The sequence below is a fragment of the Malaclemys terrapin genome, chromosome 5 (assembly GCF_027887155.1).
Source record: "Malaclemys terrapin pileata isolate rMalTer1 chromosome 5, rMalTer1.hap1, whole genome shotgun sequence".
Lineage (NCBI taxonomy): Eukaryota > Metazoa > Chordata > Testudines > Emydidae > Malaclemys > Malaclemys terrapin.
In genome coordinates, this window is record NC_071509.1 from 76991730 (window position 1) to 77013185 (window position 21456).

Below are 21456 nucleotides of genomic sequence, written 5' to 3' on the forward strand. Positions count from 1 at the left end.
TTCTATTATTATTATTTCCCCATTATATGCTCCGTAAGGTAAAAAATTAAACAAACTATTTCATGTGAAGATCTATTATTAATTACTTGTATACATTGGCACAGAATGGGAGAAGTATACATTTGAAAATAATGTCCATTTAAGTTAGACAGGAAATAAGGGTTTTTAAAGACATTTTAAATAGTCTAAAAAAACTGGAATACAAGAAATGAAACCATCATTTATTTCCAATTTAATGCTTCTTAAAATTAACTTCAGAACACTTTAATGCATAATTACATAGGAAACTAACACTAATTGCTTAATCCAAAACAGCATAAAAATTAAAAGCCTGCTCCTGTACCACTGAAAACAGTGGGAGTTTTGCCAATAGCTTCAAAGAGCTCAGTATTAAATCCTAAATGAGCAGTTGCTTACTGATGATATCATCAGTATCATTCTTGTGAATTTTCCTACTTTTCTCAACATGTGTGCAGAGCCATAACAAGACCAGCAAGAGTGAAAGTTATTGTTGATGGGGAGTTTTGGACAGTGGAGGCAAAGCACAGATTTACATTTACAATGAAAGTGTGTTTGTGCATGTATGTGCTTATATCACATACGCAAATGTTGTTTGCCTCTTATCACATATTGAAAACTTTCAATGGACAAGCCAATCATTTTTCTTGGTATAATTTTGCTGTTCACTTAAAAAAAAATATTTTCCTCCCACTATTCTTGTATCTTATCTCTTTTCTCTTCAAAACAATTTTCTGATTTTTTTTTTCACTTACTCATCAGCTTATTTTGCCGGTCTGTTCCTTTTAGAAGAGTGGTCCTCAAACTGTGGGGCGCACCCACCAGGGAGGGGTGGAGGAATGTTCGGTGGGGTGCACAGTGGGACCCAGCACAGCCCCCATAAGGGACAGGGACCCCCAGCCCCATTCTACCCCCAGCCCAGCTCTGGCCCCACCCACAACTCTGGCTCCAGCCCTGCTCTGATTCCATCTCCGCCCCCACTCCAGCTCTGCCTCTAGCCCCAGCTCCTCCCCCATCCACAGTTCTGCCCCCAGCTCCGCTTTCAGCCCAAGCTCCTCTGCTAAACCAACTGTGCAGTAATGGGTGTCGGAGCAAGGCAGGGGGGGAGCATGGAGACATTCATTACTGGTAAGCGGGTATGCAAGATAAAAAGTTTGGGCACCAATGTTTTAGAATGTTCTGTCTTGTCTTTCTCTCTTATTTCCCCATATTCCCTCTTTTCTCTCACACTGTCTCTTTCCTTGTGTCTTTCCCCCAAATTCTATCATTTTATTCATCCAACTTTCCACCATAATCTTTCCTATCCACCAAAATAACACCCCTCTGTCCAACCTGTGGACAGATTCTTCTCAACCACAGGTTTCCTTCCATCCAGTTCCTCCACTCTTGCCATTTCCTCCTTTTGTGAATGCTCACCCTTCTGTTGAGGTCTTCCCTCCTAGTCTTTCTCTTGAGTTCACCTTTTTCTAAATTGTCAACATTCCCATTCTTACTATGAAGGGGGAGCCACTCACAATTGGGTCATTCAGGCTTAAAAGATTTTTCTCTACTTCTAATCACATTTCTCACCACTGTCTTCTCTGCAGTATAGTAAATCTCCTTCTAGTGCTTCCTGTGGTAAACAGGAAGTGCTTGAGGGAATCACTTTGTGAAATGAGGTGGTCAGCAGTAGAATGGAAGCTGTTGTGGTCACTGATAGTGTGTAGCACCAACCAGCTGCTCCAATATATAGGAATGGGGGAGCGATCAGGGTGTTGAAGAAGCTGTCGTCTCCCAACAGGAACCTTCTTGTGCATCATATCAGGACTCAGGAATCATGCCTTCCTATTCTAGAAAAAACTATAATCTAACTTCACAAGAGGCAAAATTGGCAGATACAGAACTCATGAGGAATATCTGCTAATCAGCGGTGGTAGCATGTTCATTGATGTATCTGGCATGTCCATCAGAAAACAATATTGAGTATTGAATGGTACTAAAGTGAACAATTCATGTGGAATCTTCTCCTCCCAACTCTTATTTAGAAATACCTAAGTAAGTGTTTTCGATAGGAGACTAATTAAAATAATTATTTCTCAGTAATGAGAAGTTTCCAAACTGGTTCCATTTAAATTGCAGGAATAAAGTGGTGTGTTGGCTGACGTGCTAATATTTCAAAGCTCCATCCGTTAAAAACAATTGAAAAGAAAAATTACTAGGAGTGATTTTTGTCATAAACATTTCCTTCTCAATTTTTCTTTGTCAGAATTCCTCAGACTTTAGGGTATTTCATAATGTACTCCCCTTCCAACCACCAAACATGAGCATTATCTATTTCAAATGTATGCTTTCTGCCCATCACTATTATTGCCCTCACTTATGTACCTCAGATTCATAATCCGTTCAACTGCCTCATATTTTATTCTGATGTAATAGTTCAGTCTGTGATATTTTTTTCTTTTTCTCCTGTGACATGTGAATTTAGGTCACTGATAAATCCATACCCTTTCAAAGGCCAATGGTAGTACAGATCTCAAACATGGTTCTGATTTGATTCCCTCTACTTCATGGTAGAAAGTTTGCATGGCAAAGCTGTAAGTCAGATGAAATGTAGTGCAGTTTAAAATCCACAAAATACATTTGATAAAGGCATTAGATCAAAACTGACAAGATAAAAATCTCATTTTTTGTAGCTCTTTACTAAAGTATGCGTCTCTCAATCAATAAGGGAATTTGCAGATCTGGTAAGAGCTTAAGGATAATTGAAAAGCTCTGCCACTGCTCTCCAAAAAATACTTCCTTTGCGGCTCTTCTAACAGTCTAAACTAACAGTTAGTATTGGATCAGCATGGTGCACTGATCCAAATATTGGCTTTTTTTTTTTTTTTTTTCTTTTTGCATGGACCTTGCCCTCAGCTCAGCTGTGTTTCCGCATATTCAGGTAAGCAAGGACCTTGTACTCTGGCTTTGTTTATTTGTATGATTATATTCATAAGGCCTGATCCAGCACCCACTGAAGTCAGTGGGAATCTTTCCACTGACTTCAAAGGGCACTAACCTTTAGCTTGGAAGATTAAGCAGAGACTGGCAAGTTACCCATTTTAACAAAAGCAGCTCTGGCAAAGCTGCAGAAGCACCTTGAACACAGACCCTCATAAGTCCTTCTCCGAGAGGACTCCATTCTCTTGTTAGTGAGTTCTTTGGAAGATTTTAATTAGTGATGCTTAGATAAGAATGACGAAGTCCTTTTTGATTAACAAAACTTTTGATTTTTGCCTGTTTAGATACCTGTTTTTTGGAGGATATTCCTTCTCTGTTTTAGAATTTCTGAATGCAGTGGGGCACAGACCTGCTTAGCTGGGACTGAAGAATTGATATTTATGGCTGGTTTTGTCATTTTTTAGTCTTGCTTTCTTCCTCTTCAGGCTGAAAGTCAAAGAGTATTAATCAATGTCTTCAGCACAGTGTCTTTGCAATACACTCCATTAGGAATAATCTATCCTAGCCCTTTTCCTCTGACTTTTCTTGTTCAAAATCTGAATTGTCCCCATTCTGCGACAGATGAGTTGTCAGTGGAAGAACAATCTCTCTCTCTCTCTCTCTCTATTTCTTCTTTGTCTATGGCCTTTCTTAAAATCTAAGGGACAGATTTTTCCACTCTAATTCATATTTAATAGTACTCAATAAGAAGTCCCATCGAAATCAATGGGATTACTTTAAGAGAAAGATATTACTCAGCTTGAATAAAAATGGCAAATTCCCTAAAGGAATTTAGGATTTAAAGTTTGTTTTGTTTTTTAATAGGAAGCTCATCTTCTGAATCTGATGGACTCTGTTTCTCTTCTGAGCTATTTCCTTTTTAACTGAATGGGCTCTGGGAAAGATATTATTTGTCTTTTAATGTTAATAGGGACTAGATGAAACTCTTTAGCTTCCTCTATGGAATCAGTAAGGATAATTTTTTTTTTTGGATATTTCCCCTGGTTTTTTTTTTTTTTTTTTTTTTGGGAACTATATTTTTGAACCTTTACAATCAAATACTTACTAGTCGTAAAGAGTGAACAACATATTGAGATATCTATTCCTCTCTCCTTAATTGTCAGACAAAAACTATGTAAAGATGGAATTAAGGTTAAAAACACATATCAGTAAGTTAAGATAAAATACATTACAACTGCAGTTATACCAAAACTAAGCATGATTAAGCCAGGGCATTCCCAGTTAATGTTAAGCATAAAAGGAATCCAAACATGTTAAAGTATGGAAATGCAGTTAGGGCCCTCAAACAGCCTAACTGCCCTGTAGTGCCACCATGCAATATCCTTTTATTTTGATTAACACATTTTAGAGTTTATGGTCTCTGATAGGATGAAACTGAATTTTAAAGATTTTTTGACATATTCTTCTCCTCATTGGGTCACTACAGGAGAGAGCTAAGGTTCTTTGGGTTATGAGAACTACAAGGTTGACATAGAACTTTAAATTGCCCCCATTGACACTTTGCAATTGGCTAAGGGTCCCAGAATTTGCAGAGTAGCCTTGCCTTTTATACACCACCTGTCTAAAACCAAAGGAGATTTCTCCCATCCTCTCCACATCCTGCAGCATCCTGAAGAAGTAATGGCTCTTGAATATCTCAGGAGGACTTGCCTTTCACACACCATCTTTCCAGGACCAGAGGACTCCTGTACCTTACACATACACTGGTCCCCAGGAGATGTGGAGACCAGAACCAATCTCCTTTGGTCCTAAGCAAAGAGTCTGTGAAAGGATTCTGGATGCCCAAAGAAGCCTTGTTTTTTCATGCACCATTTGCCTAGGACCAAAGGAGGTTTGGTCCTAGCCTCCATCTACCCTGCAGAGTCCTTGAGATTTTATTGCCCCAGATGTACAGAGCAGCCTTGTCATGCACCATCCTCCCAGTCCCAGATGAGATTGGTTCTGGTCTCCACACACCCCCACAGTCCCTTGGACAGAGATGGATTAGGGATTTGTGGGGTCTTGGGCTGGAGCAAGTAGGGGGGCCCCTGCCCATCCCTTCCACCTGCATTCCCCCTCGCCCCCCTCCCCCGTTCTCCTGCCAGGAAGTGGGCAGCAGGAGCACCAGGTCGGTGGGGCAGGGCAACGCCCCGTGTCTTGACATTGCTCCCCAGCAGGAGTACCAGGCGGGCAGTGGTAATGGGGCAAGAAGCTCCCCGGCAGGAGAGCCGGGCAGGCGGAGCAAATTGGAGCACTGGGGCGCCTTTTTCCAGGGGGCCCTGAATTGGCTGGGGGCCCTGGGAATGGGCGCCATTGGCCCAGGGGCTAATCTGCCACTGGTCTTGGATCTGTAATGATCCGCAACTGCCTGGCATTTCCAACTTTCTTCCTCCTGCCTGATCAATCTGGCTGGGCCAATCCAGGGGACCAGGAGATCAGCATGGATCTTCAAATTACCCTCTTTGGGACTTTGAAACTTTCAATCCCCAGTTGCCTGGGATCTTAACCAGCACAGAACCCCTCAGGAGCTCTACCATCTGCTCAACTGAGAAAGCTAAAGACAGAGACACATTTCTCCTGATTGATCTGAAAAATTAAAAGGTAGATTAATAACAAAGTCATTTTTTTTAATCTAAGGATTTCTAAACCAACCTCAAGATCTTTGGGGATGGGAAAGTTGATTCATAAATTTTGAAGACACGGAGTAGGCAATACTGCTATAGTGCATTTTCTGTTCCATGCACAAAACTAATATTAAAGCGAAGGTTGAAAAATCAATCAATGAGAAGTCTGCAGGTTCAAAATTCAGATTGGAAGCTCAGTTTTAACTCTGACCCTTGCTTTATATCATTTTAAAGTATTTGTCAAATTAATACAATTTATACTTTCATGCAATCAGGACTGATTACATACACTAACCTTATACGGCAACACAGTATCACATACATTCTTGGTATTGCCAAATCTGCATAATTTCAAGGTTTGACACTCTGGTGTAATTTCCCATCTTTTTTTCTCCCCCAAAAAGAAACCAGGATGTCTGGCAAGATCAGGAAACTCTGTTCCTTTCCCTGGAAGTTACTGGGCAACCCTCACCCCCCTTGGGACAACTGAGCATAGAAACCTTTATGAAATTATACCATTCATTTCCCTCTTGGAGATGGAATTTCTCTGGAATTGTTTCTCTGAATCTCTCCCACTTCATGCCTCTTCAAATCAGTGCATTAAGGTAATGCCCCTTTAGAGACTCAGAACTAACTTTCTGTTATTCTTCTATTACCTGTAAATCCCAGGGCTAGGTCCTGCATAATACACAGAATGCCCTTTCTCTCTCCTCCACTGCTTGCTCTGAGTGACTGGGCACTGCTGTGTCTCCGCCCTAAGGGAGTATGCCTTCTTCCTCATCTTACAGTCAACCTGTTGGCACAGACTGAACAGTTGCCAGAAGCTGAACCCTGCTGTCAAGATTCAACATCGCAACTAGTTCCAGTGAGCTTCCATCTGTTACCTTCATGGGGAGTGTGAAGGAGTCTTAACCCACACAAGTCAGCTCTTTAGTCACTATTCTTTTTTGAAGTCTGTTGTGCATGGAGAGAATATGTCGTATGAGACAATTCACTGAGGTTTATAGTTACTGATTCCAATAAGAATTTTCTTTTCAGCTCATGCTAACTCCTCTCTCACAGTTGGAAGCTCAATGGAACATCTCTGCACAGTGTCTCTTATGGCCTTGCACTTTATTAGCGTCCATTCCCTCCGCTCTCCCATGGTCTCCATCTGATAGCTTTTTGGGAGTAGAACACAGCTCTTCACTCTGGAGGGTGCCCTCATTTAATTTCTGTTTCAAAGAGGAAAGGGGGAATTTCCTTTAAGGATTTTCACCATTTCACACCCTGACCCTTATCCCCACTCCTGCCCCATCACTAGCTCCCAAACATGTTCTTCACACATGGAATTTATCCATTCCCAAGGACTTCTTCGGGTTCCTTTTCTTTTCTCCTCATGATGCCTGTTCCATCCCTTCTCTCTCTCTATCTATATATATATAAATTTCTCTTTTCCCTCTGCTTGACTTTCCCTATGTGCATCTAGGATCATGAGAGTCTGCACCCAGCCACTTAACTCTCATGCTGCTGAACTGCTGAGTCCCGTCTGAAAGGCAGGCCAGGCTTCATCTTCTACTCCATGTGCTGTGCTGACCTCAGTGCTGATTTCAGAATACTGGGCTTTTGGGATGACAAGATGACATCATAGTGAAGCGTTCAGATGCTTTCTTTGCTGTATCATTCCTTTTTCTCAGATTTAGGCAATATAGTAGTGTTCTCTGAGTCTCCCTTTCCTTCCTAGTTTGAGCAGGTAGTCCCTGTACTTGGAATAGGGATACCACTAGTACAGATGAGATATTACCAGTAAAAAGGTTTTTAAACCCCAAACTTTTAAACTGTACCCATTGTTCCATTTGCCAGGTAAATTGAGTTATTCCCATTCTGTCATCAAAGGGATAATTCATGCTACTGGTAATAGGCTGGATCTATTTTTTCCTTTTATCAGTGTAAATCATAAGCAACTATAGACACACATATGATTACACTAATAAAACATTTGTGTGAAGCAAGAATCATGCTCAGAATTTCATATTTAAATCTAGCATTTTGTGCAAACTAGATTACAATATCAGACATATATATAAGAGCATTTTTATTGTCTTTTTGGCTATTTCTTGACAGAAACAAGATACCATCTTCCACAAAAGTTGATGAGATGAGCCATATGATTGCATAGCTGAAATACTTACAAAGGGCATAAGATACCTTAAGGGACCATTGTGATCATCTAGTCTTACCTTTATAACCCCAAGCCATAGAAGTTCCCTGAATTAATTCCTAATTATATTTTAGAAAAGCATCCAAACTCGATTTAAAAATTGCCAGTGATGGAGACTCTGTCAAACTCTTGGTAAATTCCTCTAATGGTTAATTACTCTGACTGTTAAAAATGTATGTCTTATTTCCATTCTGAACTTATCTTGCTTCAACTTCCAGCCATTAGATCTTATTATACCCTTGTCAGCAAGCCCATTACCAAATTTTTATTCCCAATGTAGGTACTTATAGAAGATGAACAAATCATCATTTACCCTTCTCTTTGTTAAACTGAATAGATAGTTCCTTGAGTGTGTCATTACAGGGCATGTTTTCCAATCCTTTAATCATCCACATGGCTCCAATTTATCAACATCCTTCTTGAACTGTTGACACCAGAACTAATTTTACCTCTCAAGGCCAAATTGCGAGAAGCTAATCAATTATTTTTTTATATTAACAAGGAAACACAAAATAATAACCCCACCCTTCAGTACCCGAAACAAATCTGTGTGAGATATGGAAGATGTTTCATGTATTGTATGCTGGGTAATGACACGAAAAGACTCCATGTTTCTAAAACTAAATTGGTTGTTTATTTACAGAGATGCTGCAACTGCAGCTAGAATTCAAGCCATGTGCAAACAGACTGACTTTCTGGTGACTCCCCCAACCGCTTCCCTCCTGCAGTCTGTGCAGATTGCTATAGGAGAAGTAGAGAATAAGAGTCAAACTCAGTAACTTCAACTTATGTTTCATGGAATTTTGTTAATGTTAAAAACAAAGTGATAGATACCCTGGGAATGTATGGAGTTCTCCCTGATAAATAAATAGTTCTCTTATAGATCTGGTAAAAAAAACTTCAATGGAACATTTCTGCCAAAAAATGCAGTTTTGTCAAAATCAGAATGTGTTGTGGGGGGATTCAGAGTTTCAATTCATTTTGTTTTTACTTTAGTAGTAAAATATTAAATGTAATAAAATATGTATTGTATTTATTTTAATAGAAGAGAAAAAACAATTAATTGAAAAAGTCAAAATGACATGTTTTTACCATAGTAAAATAATAGATTCCAGAATTTTCCTTTTACAGGAAATTTAGAATTTTCAGCTTTTTGTTTTGATTTGAAATTAATTTTTTTAAAGTCAGAATTTCCTGCAGAATGAAAAATCCAGTTTCTCACCAGCTCTGTTCTCTTAGAAAGATCTGCAGTACTGAATCCACCCTCTTTCTGCATAAGGAGGCAAACCAAATCTGGCAGTTTTCCTGGGGAGATTAGGGAATGGTCATTTTTGGTATTGTCCCAGTCACCATGGACATGGAAAACCCACTGCTAGACATAAATAGTGACAACTCCTTGTTCTATCCTTTTTCTTCACCTTTTCTCCCTCTTATATTACGGGGTTGTAAAGGGCAAGTTAATTTTCTACTAAACGATCTTGTTGATGAGTCAAACACTGGCAGGTCCAACCCTCTGGTACCTTAAATCAGAGCAGAAACCTGATCAGCCCACAAACACAATGTCCAACTCCAAACTCCTTGTGGTGCAATCCAGGTACTCATAATGGGCAGTGAATGAAGGAGGAGTTGCCTAGATTTGAGGTCGTTGTCAGTCTAGGTACTTAAGCCAAGAAACAGACAAAATGAGCAAGAATCAAAATGATGACCATATTGGTCAGACATCACCCAGCCTAAAAAGGTCTTTACCAGCAATTTGGAAACTTCAGCTGCTACCAAAAAAAAAAAAAAAAAAAGGCTAGGAAAAAACAGATTGGTCAGTGCCAAAACAAGAGTGCATATTGGAACATGGGATTTAAGAATACTATATGAGTGTGGCAAAGCCAGAATGTTAATTGATGAAACTCAAAACCAGAGCTACATCCTTTTCCACAGACATTCTCAGTATTTGTGAAACACACTGGACTGGCAGTGGTGAACTCTCCATAAAGTGCTGCAAAATCATGTACTATGGAAGGATTGTCAATGCCCAAAGAGAAGGATTTGCCTTCATACTATCAGAAAAAGCTTACACTTCCTTGGAAACCTATAGGAGCATCTCATCATGCACAATGAGCATTAAGCTACAAGGAAAACATGGGCCTCTAACTCTAATGGAAGTCTGCTCCCTCACACAGATGCAGAAGACAGTGTCATAAACCAGTTTTACAAAGAACTACAAAGAGAGATTTCCCTAACCCCATCTAGATATTTTTTTTATTGTAATGGGGGAATTTAATGCCATGATTGGGAGTGACAACAACTAGGAGAATAATATAGGAAAGGAAGGAATATGAGCAAGAAATAAGCAAGGCAATAAATTGCTTTATTTTTGTGCTATTAAACAACTTGTTTCTAGCACATACTGCAAGCCCATAAAGAAAAATGGTACTAGAAAAATCATGATCAACTTCATCTTACTAAGATAATTGCTGAAAAACAAGTGTCCTAAATTGTAGAGTCTATAAAAACGTAAAAGCAGATTCAGACTTTTGAGTAGTGGTTGCTACGGTCAGGATCAGACTTAATACTCTAAAAAATGTTTTGGGGATAAAAGACAAGAGCATCTATAGTGTTGAATCCTGACCAGAGGTGGCTCTATGTTTTTTGCCGCCCCAAGCACGGCAGTCAGGCGGCTTTTGGTGGCGCACCTGCGGGCAGTCCGCTGGTCATGCAGATTTGGCGGCATATCTGTGGGAGGTCCGCTGGTGCCGCACCGGCATCCCCACCACCAAATTGCCGCTGAAACCGCAGCACTGTCGGACCTCCTGCAGGCATGCTGCCGAAGGCAGCCTGACTGCTGCCCTCACAGTGACCAGCAGGCCGCCCCCCGCAGCTTGCTGCCCCAGGCCCATGCTTGCTGCGCTGGTGCCTGGAGCCGCCCCTGATCCTGACAAATACAGGCACTATAGTGACCTTTCAGAACACCATCAGTCAGGGCTGGCTCCAGGGTTTTTGCCACCCTAAGCGGTGGGAAAAAAAAAAAAGCTGCGATCGTGATTGGTTCCACTGCGCAGCTTTCTTCTTCAGCAGCAATTCAGCGGCAGGTCCTTCCCTCTGAGAGAGACTGAAGGACCCGCCGCCGAATTGCCGCCAAAGAGCTCAACGTGCCGCCCCTTACCCTTGGCCGCCCCAAACACCTGCTTGCTGGACTGGTGCCTGGAGCTGGTTCTGCCATCAGTGGCCCTTTACCCCTATCTTAGACCTAGGGGACGCAACACAAGAACAACTCTGGGCAGAAGTGAAAGTCATTGCTCATGCTATGAGCAAAGAGGTTTTAGAAATGAGTTTGCATCCAAAAAAGAAAGACTGTGTGACACCAGAGATAGAAAACCTACTAAGAAGAAAAAAGAAACCATATCATGAACTTCTGAAAGTTGCTCTGAGTGGAAAAACAAATACAGACTGCATGGCAAGGAATTAAAAAGAGTGGTTAAAAAGGTTCAGAAATACTGGCTTCAGAGAGAAGGAAAAAAGCTTGAACAACACTGTCAAAAACATAATAAGAGAGGGGGTTTTCAGAAAGTCGGAGTACTATCAAACAAATTAACACCTGTGACAAGTCAGCTATGTGATGCTCAGAAGAATTAGATACTAGATAAAATTCAAAAGCTTAAAAGATGGAAAGAATATTTGTATCAGTTATTGAACATGAATACTAAAGTTGACCCAGTTGTCCTTGAGGCTATCAACTGTGAAGGCAACAACAAAGAACACATATTGGAAGTAGAAATTGAAGCCTCAGTCAGGTCCCTGAAAAACAACAAGGCACCTGCTCCAGATGACATGTTGCCTGATGTGTGCCTTATTATTTAACCTCATTTGGATGAAGGATGAAGTCTCTGAACACTGACAATGCTCAGTGATATGGAGATGCATATTAAATATTTTTCAGAGGAGCAGCTGCAGTAGCAATCTTCTGCAACCAAAGCAAGAGTGGGTTCAAAATGAAAAAAAATAAATGGAGGATGTGTTTTTTATATTTTACTAGCCATAATTGACTTCTGCACTAAAAGCTGAAATTTTCTAAAGTATATTGAGGAAACAGTTATGGGGGGAAAAATATTCTGCAATGTGGGAGCTGCATGTTGACAGATATTCTTCCTCTTACCTTCTGAATTCTCTAAACCTCACTGAGCCAAATGGTTTCCAATCTCTAATGAAGTTTTTCTGTTCCTTTTTCAGCTGTACTCTTAGCTTCTATTAATCAATAGGAGCTTTTAGCTTTTATGCTTTTGAAGAGCTTGAAATACACAAACACCATGACTTTTTTTCCCTTTAAACCCACATTTATATAGTTGTACCTGCAGCTCAGAGACTTATCTGCTTGGTAAAGCAGGTAGCACTGTTACACATAGACTTCCAATTTCTTTTTCTTAGCATGTAAGCAAATGATCAGTTTTGGGAAGACATACTGTGCTGTTTGTTCTGGTTATACAAAGTTCTGGGGAGCAGAATCCATGAGCAGCAGGGCAGTTTGCTCTCTGCCTTATTAGAGTCAATACTTGAGGTAGAGGAACTCTCTGGAATCTGGGCACTGGTTTGGGGCATGAAAAGAGGAATTGCCTGCATGCTGTTTGAGCATCTCTGTTTCAGGACTGGAGTAAGTGTATAAATAAAACAAGTTACACTTGGAATTTACCTGACTTCATGTAACTGATTTCTCTTCCACTGGGAAGATGGCCTGCAAGACCCCCAAATCTACTAATGATTAGCAGTGGGTGATGCTGGTGTCAGAACAGGACATGATGTTAGAAGAGGGCACAATACACTCTTTCATGGATTTATTGTAATAATTCATTAGTGTGACTTCACAAAAGACCTCTATGGATCAATCCTTAAACACCCCGAACATCCTTAATGATAGCCAATGAAAGATCCTTTCAGGTTTTTGTCTATTAAACATCCCATTATGTAGCAAATTTCCTGCCTGCTTCTTCCTATGAAGTTCATAACAAAGTAATAGCTCTGAAAAAATAGATACCTACAACATAAAAAATCAAGTTTGACAAATATTGTGAGTCATATGGAATATTGGATAGACAATAATGTCAATATTTGGTATGGAGAGAAATATTTTTATATGCTCTGTAGGAAAAATATCTGTCATTCAATGCTCCCTTCAAAGAAACCCTATGGCATTGATTCATATATTGTCCATGAATCAGCAGATTCTCTTAATTTGCCCTTAATAAATTGGGTCTGGCCAATATTGAGGAGTCAGCCACCTGCCATATGTAAAATAACCTCGTTCATTGCTCAGGTGGTTCTAGAACACTCCAGAATGACATTCCAGCACTTTCCTTGAGATGTACTTTGGACAGGTGCAGTGAAGGGGCCAGTCCTCCCATCTCCCCTTTGAGCAGCTCTGAGCAGAGACTCAGCAGCTGCTGCCTCTCCTCCTGCTCAAGACAGCAGTGCAGGGTGGACCTTCCCTGGCAACAAGGGACCAGGCCCATCACAGACATGCACTTTCTTCCTCAAGGAAGCGCTGGTGCAGAGCCTAGTCCCCCAGTGCCAGGCAGGGCACAGCCTGGAGAGTACAGGGGGGATACCATGCAGCTCTGTCAGGCCACCAGCACCCCTGCTCCATGTGGAAAGCCCTGGCATTAAGGCTGCAGCCCCACTCCCTCCTGCTGCCCTGCCTGGGGCATGGTGCTTGGGGAAGTGCTAGGGTCTCTCCTCCCAGCCTGGGACTTGGGCAGGAGCTCCTGCATTGGGTGGGGATGCAGGAGCCCCATCCAGTTATCTCCTGTGTGATCAACAGGTCCCCAGCCTGGGGCCACCCTCCACTATTTTCTTGTGCATGGGAGGGAGGGCAGGCAGCAGCGGTCTCTGCTCAGAGCTGGCTGGGGGTGGAGGCAGTCCTCCTTTCATTGCGCCCCATCCCTGCCTTCCCTATGGTTAGTGCCGCTAGCACCCACTTCTTTCCCACAAGGCAGTGGGGAAGGAGAGGAGTCCTTTACTGATGCATAGGCCAGGTTCCTGTCAGGAGTATAGTGACCCCCACTGCTATTCCTCCTCCTCTGATCTTGTTGCCCGTAAGCAAATCGATTCAGACCTGTGTCAGCAGGGCTCTAACTGAGTAGTGAGTTCTGGCACTTCTCTTTTTAGGACTTCAAGCACTGCCAAGCTTGCAGGTTATGGAAAGTAATCTTCCTGGATGATCCATCCCACCTTCTAAATTTTTTTTATAGCTGCTTCATAAGATGCTTTGCTTTTGGAACAAGGACTTTTTCTAAGGACTTGTAATCCAAAGTCTATGACTTAAATTTTGACCAGCCACTGTATTTGGGAAGTGAAATATTGAAAGTGTGCACCACAGTGGAATGCTGTATAATTTCTCTCATGTTTCCACTGTAGACAGGCTAGCTCTGTGTTTATGGAAATTTGAATAATTGGTTATCATATGAAATTACAGGACCTGATCCTCTGAAGTGCCAATCACACTCTCATGATTGCAGCCCTAATGAGGAGTGGGGAATAATTGACCTCAGAGTGCAATTTGTTTAATTAGAAATATGTAAAGTAGTCTTTTCCCCCCTCTCGATTGTGTATGACAGTAAAGAAGGTTAGAGTTGGCACAACCCCTGTATGATTAAAAATAAAGCATTCTAATTTTGTGTTCACAATAAAATGAAAATACTTGTTCTGGACATATATCCTTTCCTAGTTTCTCAGGCCATCACTACAGGCATAGTGCCTTAACTGGGAATTTCCATAATCTTAAAATGGGTTTCTTACCTTTGAATTTCCTACCTTTCTAATGATTATTGTTCGTTAACTACAGTGTGGATTTAGTGGTTCCCTGGGAAGGGGAGCAACCATAAGACTTCTGACAAGAGACCCATTAAGTACTTACATGCCTTCTTAACACGCACATGCTTATGAGCCTCAGGCGTCTCATCAGAGACCTCCCTAACGGTCATTAGGAGTCTTATGGCTAGATCCCTATTCTGTGATCTGTAGGAGCTTGAGCATTTGGATTCTGGGTTGTGATATGGCCTATTTTACAGATGGAGTACCATCCACAAAGCTCAGATCAAGAGCTGAACATCCCCCAAAATTTGAGACAGTTGAGTTGTAGCTGGGATTTTGTTTCTCATCCATCTTTGATAATAGAAAGACAAGGTGGGCGAGGTAAGAAGTTGATTCAATAAAAGGTATTACCTCACTCATCTTGTCTCTCTAATATCCTGAGACCAACATGGCAACAGCAATACTGCATCCATCTCTGATAAAGCAGCAGTCTTATTGGAACCTGAGTGGCGTAATTAAACAAGTAAGATTGTTGAAATGTCAAAATTTAAATCAGGTAATGCTGTACTAAATAAATCCATGATGTATCAAATTGTTGTACCAGCACATCATGAGCATTTGGGATGAGTGGGTTCTACAAAAGTCCAGGAAAAACTAGAAATACAATAGAGGTTCTATCGAATAGCCATGGTCAGTTCACTATGAGCTCTAGCTATCATTTAATTGGAAATGCTGCAATCACTTGTGCCCTTCTTTTTTTTTGTGGATCTGTAATAGAAATAAAAGATTATAACATGGTCTATTTTTATTTGCCCTCATATTTTAAAAACTAGTAATGCTAATGGTTCTTATAAAGTTTTCTATACTATAGAATGACTAAGCTATTCGAAACCAGCGATGGATAGGTAGACTTCAAAAGCATTGGTTCACATACAAAAATGCAGAGGTTTATCTCAATTTATATATACAAATGTCATAAGTTCAGACTTTCTTCTGAGATTTTTCTATTGTTGTTGATTTCAAACAAGCCATAAAATATGAGAACCATCACTCTGTTCCTAGCCAAAACTAGGAAGCGCAGAAGTGCACAGACACTTTTTTGAAAACAAAACAAAACAAAATTGATTAAAAATATTTCAAAACTGAGAGTTTCAGGCTTATTTTATTCAAGTTCTTTCATCCATTTTATTCAAATAGCTATAAGAAATAATATCTGTAAAACAGTGTAATGGCACAAAAGTTCTAGCTAAGGCTGTAAAATGGATAACAGTCTATATTTTATCAATATGCTGCCTCCAGGAAATTGTCTTATAGCTTTAAACCTGTAGCATGTTCTTACATTCAGAATATTTCATAGTAGTAGATGTTAGTGAGAGTTCATAAGAACTGATTCACTTTAACAAAGTCTGCTTGTCTTCATATCCATGGTCTGTATGATACAATTCAGTTTAATTTTGCTAATTCAACTGTGACATAAATGTACATGAATGCTAATCAGATCATCATGCAGTAGAATGCATGAAAAGGCAAACAGCTTCTATAGTGTAAACAGATAATACTTTCAGTACAAATTTTACAGTTGACCTGATAGCCTAACTATAATTGATTTTTTTTCTCTTTAGCACCCATAAAATATCTAAATTGTTAATCATAGCAAGGTATTTGTGCACTAGGGAGTGACTGTAGGCCCAAGTGCAAATGTGAGGTTAGATACAACATTGCATGACATTTAAATGATTTGTAATTCTAAGAATATATTCATTTTTTTTAATTTGCCCAGTTTAGCTTTTGTCTGAGGATTGCATAGTTTGCCCAGAGATCCTCACTTGCAAAGACAAATCCCAAATAGAAGAGAAATTCATGTAGCAGAATAAACAAATCTTCCAGGACAAATTGAAAAACGACGGTATGCATATACTTGAATACTAAGTCTTAATGGCAGGGAGTCTAGGATTCTTGAATATAGGATGGGCTGTCATGATCCAATTGTGTGGAGTTCTCATACTCTTCAACCCTCTGGGAGATGGTCTTTAATGTCCATGTGCTTCAAAAGATACATTTTGAACTTCAAAAGATTATGTAACCCTACATATACTATACTTATTGTCATCCCACAGTTTGTAGAATGAATTTAATTGCCAATGACATTGCACTCAGGATTCCTCTGTATAGCAATAACATAAGACAGGACATGAATTATACTGAAATAGAAGCCTGCCTTGGATGATTATGTGCCTCCTCAAAAGCCATGCTGGTGGCCTTGGTGTGGCAAAACAGGCACACAAGCTTAGCTCTGTGCTATTGTACTCTATTAATTGCACAGCTAGAAGACAATCATATGACTGGTATAGCCCAATTCATTTGATAAATGATATATATGTTTCATATAGAGCAATATTTCATTTCAATCACCAATCCCTAAATTGTTTCTAAGAAAACAATTCTAATACTATTTTAGCCGACATAGCATACCAAGTGAATAACCTTTACAGCAGAGGTAGGCAACCTATAGCACGCATGCCGAAGGCAGCACGTGAGCTGATTTTAAGTGGCACTCACACTGCCTGGGTCCTAGCCACCGGTCTGGGGGGCTCTGCATTTTAATTTAATTTTAAATGAAGCTTCTTAAACATTTTTAAACCCTTATTTACTTTACATACAACAGTAGTTTAGTTATATATTATAGATTTAGAGAAACAGACCTTATAAAAATGTTAAAATGTATTACTGGCACGCCAAACATTAAATTAGAGTGAATAAATGAAGATGCGGCACACCACTTTGGAAAGGTTGCCGACTCCTGCTTTAGAGCAAGGTTATTCAATAGACAAGTATAAAGGGACAGGATGACTAGTGCATAAGACTTAGGACTGATTCTGCTGTCACTTTCAATGGTGTAAAATGAAAGTCACTGGAGTTACAGTGGTATAAAATTAGGGTAAATGAGAAGAGGACTAGGCCTGTAAAATCCATATATTAAAAAATAAAAGGATTGGGGCAGATAAGTACGAGATGGGTTATTATTGTTGTTAAATATGACAGTGAGATAGCAAAACATATCGCTTATAAGGAACTTCAGTAAATGCAAGTGGCAGAGAGTTGTCAATCTGAATAGCCTCATGTGCTTTACTTTCTTCTACCCTTCTTTAAATTGAACATCTGTCTGTTTTATAATCTGCTCCTGAAATTGGACAGAGAAATCACCCAGAGGACTAATCTTTTCTCATATGTAAATATTCTTCCATACCAAAAAGACTTTCTGCTCCTGATTTTTGTTTCTGTTGCTGCGCTTGCTGTTACAGAACTGAGGCACATTCAGTAATGATGCCCTCTGGGATGCTCTCCTTCTTTTTTGTAGGTATTCAAAATAGAAAGACAAACCTTTCTGACTTTTCTGTCTTAATGACATTAGGTTGTCATAGCCAGGGTTTAAAAAGAGCATAGGAAAACAATCCTGTGAGGCATTTTCATCTGTGTATCATACATTTAAAAATACAATGGAATCCCTTTGCAGGGAAATGTGTTACATTTCTGTCCAAGAAAACTGCACCATAAGAGAAGAACGGGCCTTTCAGTATTTTCTGATATCCTACAAAGGGTCCTTGGGTGACCTAATTCCATCAGTGGCATTAAGTAGGGGCTTAGAAAAATGCAATTTCATTAAGTCTGGAAAACTTTTTAAAAAAACAAACCCGCTGGCACTGGGTTATATAGGGAGGCACTAACACCTACTGCTACAAAACAGAAAATTGAAGTGAAATCTTGGTAAAAAGCTGAGACATTTTCCATATTAGAAAGTGTTTGAAAGGGATATTTACGGTTTGCTGGGAGTAAGAGGAACAAATATGGAGAGGACTGATGGATGGAAATATATTTTTGTTTTATTTTTCGAAAAAAGATCTTTACATTTGGAAAATAGCAAAAGACAAGTGTGAGATATTTCATCAGTGTTATCTATTATTATATATGCCTAAATCGAACACTACAGAAAAAATGACTGAAAGAACATCAGTAGCATTCTTTCTATGACTTTATAGGAGTGTACAAATCAACTCAGACCACATCACTTGTTATGGCGTTAGGCCTAGTTTTGATCCAAGTGGCTTAGAGTCAGATGGTCATGTGATTACAGCACTAGGACATAGGAGAACTAAGTTTGATTAATGCCTCTTCCACAGATTTCCTGGGTAAATTACTCAATCTCTCTATGCCTCAGTTCCCACCTATAAAACAGGAATAATGATACTTCTTTTTATCAACACATTGTCTGTCTTGCCTATTTAAATGATGACCTCTTCAAGGCAAGGACTGTTTCATGCTCTGAGTATATATGGTGGTTGTCCTGGTCACAGTCAGTGGCTATCCTTGATCTTGATCTGGGCCTCTTGATGCTACCATAATAAAAATAGTCATGATAAAAAACTGTAATTAGTTTCCTCTTTTAAAAAGGTAAGACACAGATATTAAACTGAAGCCAGAGCTGCTAACAAAGTTGTAAACATTATTCTTTCCCCTCTATCCTTATTGGAATATATAGGACACACAGATTCATATATTTTAATGCCAAGAGGGATCACTGTTGTCATCTAAGCTAGGTTTACATTTAATATTTAGATCGAAGTAAATTCGTTACTCAGGAGTGTGAAAAATCCAGACCCTCCTGAGAGGCATAGTTAAGAAGACCTAACCTCCAGTGTAGACACGGCTAGGTTGATGGAAGAATGCTTCCTCCACCTAGGGTACGTCTACACTTACCGGAGGATCCGGCGGCAGGCAATTGATGTTCTGGGATCGATTTATCGCGTCTGGTTTAGACGCGATAAATCGATCCCGGAAGTGCTCGCCGTCGACCCCGGTACTCCAGCTCGGCGAGAGGAGTACGCGGCATCGACGGGGGAGCCTCCCTGCCGCATCTGGACCCACGGTAAGTTCGGACTAAGGTACTTCGAATTCAGCTACGTTATTAACGTAGCTGAATTTGCGTACCTTAGTCCGAAGTGGGGGCTTAGTGGGGACCAGGCCCTAGTTTCTGCCACCCAGGAAGGTGGATTATTTACAGTGATGGAAAAAACACTTCTCTTCTGTAGGAAGCACCTGCACCACAACCCTTGGTAAGTTATTTCAGTGATAAATTATGCATACTGTTAAACATTTGCACCTTATTTCTAGTTTGAATTTGTCTAGCTTCAACTTCCAACTATTGAATCTTTTTATACCTTTGTCTGCTAGTTTGAAAAGCCCTCAATTACCAAATTTCTGTCCCCCATGTCAGTACTTATAGACGCCTTAACATGCTCTTTGTTTAACTAAGAAGATTGAGCTTCTTTAATCTTTTGTTATAAAGCAGATTTTCCAATCCTTTAATCCTTCTAATGGTCTTCTCTGAACCCTTTCTAATTTTTGAACATCCTTCTTGAATTGAAGGACACAGTATTCCAATAGCAGTTACACACAGTGCTAAATACAGAGATAATATACCCTCCCTACTCCTACTTGATATTCTGCTGTTTATACCTCTAAGGAAAATATTTGTCCTTTTGGTCACAGCATTGCACTGGGAGCTCATGTTCAGCTGATTAACCACCATAACCCCCTAGTCCTTTTCAGAGTCACTGCTTCCTGGGTCAGATTCCCCAACCTGTAAGTATGGCCTACATTCTCTATTCCTATATGTAAGGCTTACATTTAGCTGTGTTAAAACACATTTTGTTTGCTTATACTCAGCTTACCAAGCTATCCAGATCACAGTGTATCAGTGACCTGTCCTCTTCATTATTTACTATTCCCCCAGTCTTTGTGTCTGTATATTTTACTGGTAATGATAATCAGTAATGGAAAAGAACATAAAAATGTTAATTAGCATAGGGCCAAGACCAATTTACAGTGTCCCATTACAAATTTACTGACTCCATGATGATTCCCCATTTACAGTTACATGTTGAGACCCATCAGTTAGCCAGTTTTTGATGAATATAATTAAGGCTATGGTTTTTTTCATGGAGGTCACGGAAGTCACGGAATCCGTGACCTCTGTGACTTCAGCCCGCAGCAGCTGGGAGCTGCAGGATCCTCCTGCTGCTCCTGGCTGCCGCGCTCAGTGGGGGGGACCCTGCAGCTCTGAGTCCCCACTGCTGGTGGGGGCCTCCAGAGCTCTGAGCAGGCCCCCGCAGCTGCCTAGTCACTTCAGCTGAGCTCCGCATTTTGTCATGGATATTTTTAGTAAAAGTAAGAAGAGGCCATGGGCTTCCCTGAATTTTTCTTTATTGCCCATGACCTGTCTTTGGCTGGCTAAAAATATCCATGACAAAATCTTAGCCTTAAATATAATATGTTGATTTTTCCTCTACTCAAAATTACAGAACATTACATCAAAATTATTATATTAATTAATCAAATTTATGTCATCAAACAGATATTAAGTTAGTTTGAAAAGACCTATTTTCTATAAATCCATGTTGCTTGACAATAATTGAAATAATGTCCTTTCATTTTTATCAATCAATTCCCATATCAGACAATCCAGGATCAATGTCAGACTAACAAGCCTATAATTGCCTGGGTCATCCCTTTTATGCTTCTTAAATATTAGCACAACCTTAACTTACTTCCAGTCGTCTGAACTTCCCCCGTGTTCTAAGACGTATTAAAAATCAGCAGCCCAGAGAACTTCTCAGCCAACTCTTTTAAAACTCTTGGATGGAAGTTATCCAGACCTGTAGTTTTAATAATGTCTAGTTTTAGTAGATACTGTTTAGTATATTCTCCTTAGTTACTGTTAGAATGGATATTATTACATCATCATACGATATTACAACACCGTCTATTTCCAAAATACAGAACAGAAACATTTCTTGAACACCT